At 36.7% G+C, this 6,910-nt stretch overlaps 1 non-coding gene across 1 annotated transcript; it reads left to right on the top strand.

Annotated features, from left to right (window-relative positions):
• Positions 1 to 2,832: 2,832 nt before the first annotated feature.
• On the top strand, positions 2,833 to 2,996 carry LOC129401477 (U1 spliceosomal RNA). The gene has a single exon (XR_008628368.1). It is a non-coding gene; the product is annotated as a U1 spliceosomal RNA (small nuclear RNA).
• The last annotated feature ends 3,914 nt before the right edge of the window (positions 2,997 to 6,910 follow it).

Here is a 6,910-nt window from a genome sequence, read left to right as displayed (position 1 = left end):
CCTGCTGTGCTATCACTCCAGCCACATATATAAACATATGTTATTATCTATATTATGTATCTCATCAAGAAATATTTTTAATATAGCTTCCTTTAAGCTTAATCATTTTTTATGGCCACCTTTTGCAATTTTTTTAATGATAACTCAACCTCTTCACATGGAAGAGGTGAATAGGTGAATGTGGAGTAATATTTTAAAAACATTCTTTTATTATCTTAGGTATAAAAAGTATGTAAAAAAAACAGAGAAACATCTAAAAATGACTTATCTCCCAAGTCTTAAGCTGCTATGAACTACAAAAGCAAACATGTCTTTTTCCATTCTGTCCAATGAGAGATTATGATGATTTCTTATTTATCTGTTCTCTAGGATTCTCATGAACATATCACTGTGAAATTTTTCTTTAGTACCATGTAAATCATACCTTTTCCTGAAATGATAGTCTACAACTGTCTTTGACTCATTCAGACTAGTTTTTCCTTTAAAGACAATTTTTTAGAATAATATACTTTTATTGATAATGAAACCCGTTCAAAAGAAATTAAAAAGTTAGATTCAAAAATTAAAATTAAAAAAATATCAAACAGGGGCTGGAGTGATAGCACAGCGGGTAGGGCATTTGCCTTGCACGCGGCCGACCCGGGTTTGATTCCCAGCATCCCATATGGTCCCCTGAGCACTGACAGGGGTAATTCCTGAGTGCAGAGCCAGGACTGACCCCTGTGCATCGCTGGGTGTGACCCAAAAAGCAAAAAAAAAAAAAAAAAAATCAAACAAATCAGCAAACTCTTTATGGCATGAATTTTTGAGAATGAAAAGAATGTTTGATTTTTTAATATTGTCCTTCTTCCAAGCCTATTATAAGAAAAGGGCTCAGGCTGAATCCTTAATCAGGAATAATTCTTTAGATTAACAACAATAAAAAAAAACCCTGGAATTTGTCTCAGAAAACCAGCCTACTAGGAACGTTTTTGGCCTTGTTGCCGTATGCCTTACTGGTAGATAAGAGAAGGGCTCTCATGGCAATGGAATTTCTGGAAAGTTATAACCCCTAGCCCTAAGGCTGTCAGGACAATCCTCAAAGGAAGCTCCAGCAGAAACAAAGGTCAAGAAAAGGAGCTTCAAAGAAGAAATCCCAACTCTATCCCTTTGTCAACAACCTTAGCTTGAAGCTCCCTAGACTCTTATCTAGGTAGAAAGGCCTGAATGGAACAGCTTGGAGAAACAAATCCAGCTTGAATGAAGAGAGTACATGCATATGTGTGCTCCTTGTGTCTACATGCCCAAGTACTTGTGGTGCCCAAGCACATGCATATGTGCTGTCTGCATCTCCCTTCTTGATATGTGTACTGGGCCTCTCTTCACCTGTTGGAGAAACTCACCGTCTCTCTTGAGGATGTTTCTCTTTCTCCCACCTTCTTTTCCTCAAAAAAAAAAAAAAAAAACTCCCAAAATATGTGGATTCATTTCATTACTCATCTTCTCCTGAATTTCTTTGCTGTGAGAATAAGGACCCAGAAATCCTGGGTAAGGCCTAGGACTGACTTTCCTTGCCTGTGAAGAGCAATTCCTTGCTCCACCCTGAGTCCACAGCTCCCTGAGAAATTGGGTGGTGGGAATTAACTCTAGAGCCAAGAAGGACAAGTGGATGGATGTCAGGTGTGGCCTCATGGCTACCTGCTTGGGCTGGTGGGACTCTGGTCCAAGCTGTGCAGGGCTCATCAAAGACTATATCAATCCTAGACTCCCCGCCTGGTCTCAGGGTGGCAGAGGTGGACTGGGGAAAATTGGCCAACCCTCTCCTTTGTTTCACATAAGTCACCGCAGGGTCCCATTGTCTCTACTCTCCAACGCTTTTCCAAGAAAAAACTTTTTTGTGTGTGCTTAAAGGCAAACTGGTTTTCTAGGTCATGAGTCTACCACCTTTCAATTGCTGATTTATTACTAATAAAACACTTTTTCTTCTCATCATCTTCCTTCTTAATTGATTATCGCTTTGAGCAGCAGTAGAACAAGACCTTCATGGCTACAATAATGCAATATTGAATCTGAATGTGTTAAGAGTAACTCATATAATAATGATAGTGCACCCCATGTTTTTACTTTGGTCAAGTATTTTAATACATTTCATGAGCGATAGCACAGTGGGTAGGGCATTTGCCTTGCACACAGCCTACCTGCATTCGACTTCCTCCGCCCCTCTCGGAGAGCCCAGCAAGCTACCAAAAGTATTTCGCCCACACAGCAGAGCCTGGCAAGCTACCATGGTGTATTCTATATGCCAAAAACAGTAACAGTAAGTCTCACAATGGATATGTTACTGGTACTTGCTCGAGCAAATCTATGGGCAATGGGATGACAGTGATACAGTGACAGTGATTGCCTACAACTATTTTGTCTTATTTATAACTATGCTCTTAACTTTGTAAAAAAAAAAATGTATAGCAATAGTGAATAAAACAATCTGCTAATTCCAGGATTCTGCCACTAATACTTACACGATGCTTTTTTAAGGAAAGTCAACAGTTTCTTTCACTGGGCACATTTACTTCAAAGTCAGAACTGTATAATATGATGGAAAGAGAATCTGTACAACATTAGCCATTCCAAATTTACACACAGTTACACTATATGCTATATACAATCCACATAATCTTGAACAAATACATTTCCTCCTGTGAAAATTTTTGTCTTGACAATATGTGTCAAGTGCTCAGCAGTGCAATTATCATTAGACAAGCTCTGACTCTTTCTGGTTCTATTGTCTGTTTCCTCAAATATAAATCACTCAAACTCTTTGAGTCTCAGTTTCTCAAAAGTTAAAAATGAGTGAAACCTACCTGACCGGGGTGATACTGTGATCACAAAGATGGTTTTCACCGGGCAAAGGTCATCCATTGCACTTTGGATGTGCTAACCCATGTGATTTTCCCAAATGTGGGAAACCTGATTGCATAATTTGTGGTAGTGTGGGACAGTGTTTGTGCTCTTCCCCCTAGGGACAATAAAGGTGATGGCTTCCGACTCAATCCCACATGGTCGCTATGAAGGTCAAATGATAAGAAAACATATCATATCTGCTTATAAATTGAAAAGCTGCTATATTAATTAGTAGACAACAATGTGTTTTGAAGAGATAATGATCATGATTTTGATCATAATGAAATAATATCCTCAAGGAAATTGCTGACAATTGGTTCTCTGCTGTATTTAATTGCAATAAAATTTATCACATATATAGCTTTCATAATATAATTAGCATTAGCAGCGTGATTACAAGTGCAAATTACTACAATTAATATTTATTTCCACATTATCGATTGAGTCCAAAGTAATTGTAGCTGAGAAGATTTTTAATGAAAGGGGAAAATACTCAGTGAAAAAAATGTCTTCTTAATCAATTCACAACTAAAAAATTAAAATAGAGCATAATAAGGAGACGATTCAAAGTGACAAGTTATTTGTTAATAAATATTAAGCAAAAAAAGTAGATGAAATTGAAACAAACACATATTTTGGAGAATAATCTATATGATATCATAGAAATAAATATCTTTCAATTCAACCCGATAGACCCAGAGTAAAATGACTCAGATAGTTTTTTTATATGCCTCTAATTGAATATCTATCAGAAATATCCTAAAATAAGGGCCTAGAGAGATACTCCACTAACCTGGTTTAAAGCCTTGGAACCATAGATAATTTTCCCAGCACTGCCAAAGGCCACCCCGGAGCACAGTCCCAGGAGCAGCACCTGAGTACTGCAGAATATGGTCCACTTCCCCCAACTGCCCTAAAATGTGTGAAAACAAAGTTTTAAATCCCGTGCTATTGAGCTGAGCATGTGGTATTAGTTATAATTAAAGAAACGCATATATTTTATTCTCTTTTGTTTTTAACAATTGTTAGTGATAATATTAGAAAAGCGGGTAATCCAAGTTCCTTAGGAAAACATACCTTGTACTAGAGTTTCCCCATACTAATAAGAAAATCCAGCTAGCCAAGATTTAGACTCTAAATCTGCATTTTGACAACATGCATTTTAATTTTATCTAAAGTATTTTTACATTAAGGACTAAATTTTTCTAATTCTGAAAATGTTATAATGATACTTGAAAATATACAAATTTATGAGAGAATGTACTTTCTTAGAGTACTTAAAATTATATAAAGGGTTATGAAATATAATAGTGATTTTAGAATCATTTGTCCATTAGTGATAATCAGTAGCCTCTAAGTAATCTAGCATTTTAAAAATGGCTATATAAACACTCAGAATTTTAAATAAACATTAGAATTTTCTCCTGTGAATGTTTGAAAGAAAAATATGTATCTTTAAAAATTAACTTAAAGAAATAACTTTAATAAAGTTGCAGACATAATTTGCTTTTACAACACAAAAAGGTTTCCAGAAAAAGGATTCAAATGGTTTAAATGGGACTGGAAAGACAGTACAATGGCTAGTATGCTTACCTTGCACATGACCTATCCAGACTCTAGCCTCGCACTATACAGGGTATCCTCAAATATAAATCACTCAACATAGCCATGAGTAATCTGTAAGTAGAAAATCTGGAGTAATCTCTGAACAATGCTGGGTGTGGTCTAAAAACAAACAACCCAACCAAAATCATATAACCTCAAGGGAAGGTCTCAGCTGCAAAATGTAAGCAGCTGAGGGGAGAATGCCCGGGAAAGGTCTGAAAATAAATGAATAATAAATGAAAAGCACATTGGAGAAGTCCTGGATGAGTTCAAGAGAATGTAACAATGTAACAGTCATAGACTCCCTCTGGAATAGGAAAGTAAGAGTGGTGAATAACTAGTAATCAAAGAAATCATAACCTAGGATTTCTCTGAGTTGAGAAATGCATTCATCTCGCTTAAAGAGGCTCAAAGGAATTCAGTCAAAATAAACCCAAATAGAAAAGCTCAAGACATAGTGTAATCAGAATGACAAAAGCTGAAGATAGAGACAAAATATTGAAAGAAGCAAGAAAAAAGAAGAAACTTCAATATAAGGGATCTCCCATAAGATTTACAGCAGACTACCAAATGAGACTCTACAGGTCAGAAGAGAATGGTGAGGTAGAGCTAAAAAAGAATAATAAATTTAAAAAAAATAAACAAAGCCACCATCAAGAAAAATTCAACAAAATGAGCACCTTACTGAGAACATTCTATTTATTTTATCCTTCTGATTTGAAGAATGAGACAAAACTCCATGTACAAGAAAGGAGAAGTTCATTATCCTGAAACCAGCTCAGCAGGAAATATTCAAAGGTCATCTTTAAAAGACAAAACAAATTTCAAAATGCCAGTGGCCTAAACTCACCAATCCAGAGACATAGAGTGGTAAGATGAATCAGAAAACTGAATCCAATGTTCTGCTTACAAGAGGCATATCTTAATGTTCATGATAAACACAAACTCAAAGCCAAGGAAGCTAGAAAGCAATCTCATTTTGGTGTGTGTTGTAGTGGGGACCCTCAGGCACAACTAGCCAGCCATGCTCAAGGCTTATTCCTGACCGTGCACTCAGGGATCACTCCTGGTAGGGCTCAGGGAATCATATAAGATGTTGGAGAGCAAACTGTAGTTTGCTACATGCAAGGCAAGACCTGTACCCTATGTATTATACCCTCTGTTCTGACTCCCTAAGACAGAATCCTGAGTTGTACTTTAGTAGCCATTTTATACTACATAATGTGTAGTTGATGAAATTTAGATAAAATGAAATTTTGTGCTCTTTCCAGCAATCATGGGCTATCTGAATTTACACCGGTTTTAGAGCCAATTTAGACCTTTCTTAAATAATGTGACCAGCACAATTTACTCAGTTAGTCCACCTGAGATATGCTTCGAAGTGAATTCATTCATATAAAAATAGATCCCTTCTAAATGTAAATTTATATTTGATAAATAATAATTAACAGCTTATATATATGTATGTATATCTTTTCAATTCTTAAGTGTTTCTAAGAGGACATACATCTAAATATTTTATAGTTACTCTAGATTACTTCATATTCTCATAATAAATAATAAGTGTATATCTTAGATATATATCTTTAAGAACTGAAAAATGAAAATTGATTAAATGTTAAATCACAATCACGAAATCCTGTTAATCACCGATTTCTCGGGTGGGCTCAGTAATCTCTCATTTTGATCTTTCCCTGAGATTTCCCTGAGATTCCCTGAGATCTTAGAAGTCTATCTCTATGCCCAACAATGTAAAATTGGAGGCTCTTTCAGGGTCAGGGGAAAGAGATCCAGCTTGTTACTGGATTTAGCATACTAATACACCACTGGAAGCTTGGAAGGCTATCCCATGTGGGCAGGAAACTCTCAGAAGCTTGCCAGTTTCTCCCCGAGGGAAAAGTAGGATGCAAGATATCGCTTCTGGGAGCTTGGTTTTAAGTCTCTGGGTGTTGGCTGTTGATGGGATTACACACACCTGGGTTCCTCTGCCAGTACCTTCATGCGTGAGGCCTGTCCGAACGTGTGGAGAGGGGACTCCAGCATGGCTGTAGCTAGGTTCTGGTGGTCTTCAGCTGCCGGGAGCTCTGCTCAGGGTGGAGAGGGAAGCTGGAGCCCATCCCCTCCGAGGGGCCCCGGGGAAGACAGCCAGGCGTGTGGGCAAGAGACTCTCATTAATATTTAATGTTAAATATTAGAAATTATTTTCTTCTACATTCTTTTCCTTTCTCTTCCCTTCTGTTCTTTCTTTCTCTAATACAATTTGAAAATAGTACTAGATACTTTTTTCTAAACTCCTTCCAGAAATTTTTTTCATCTTTAATGTAATTTCACAAGTCCTTTCTGGGAAGTTTTTCCACTCATGGGAACAATACTAAAGTGATATTGAATATCCAAATTAAAATTAATTACATATGAATTTATGAGA

Source organism: Sorex araneus, chromosome 1 (genome assembly GCF_027595985.1).
Source record: "Sorex araneus isolate mSorAra2 chromosome 1, mSorAra2.pri, whole genome shotgun sequence".
NCBI lineage: Eukaryota > Metazoa > Chordata > Mammalia > Eulipotyphla > Soricidae > Sorex > Sorex araneus.
Note: the sequence above shows the minus strand (reverse complement) of the source record. Positions and strands in the feature narration are given on the sequence as shown.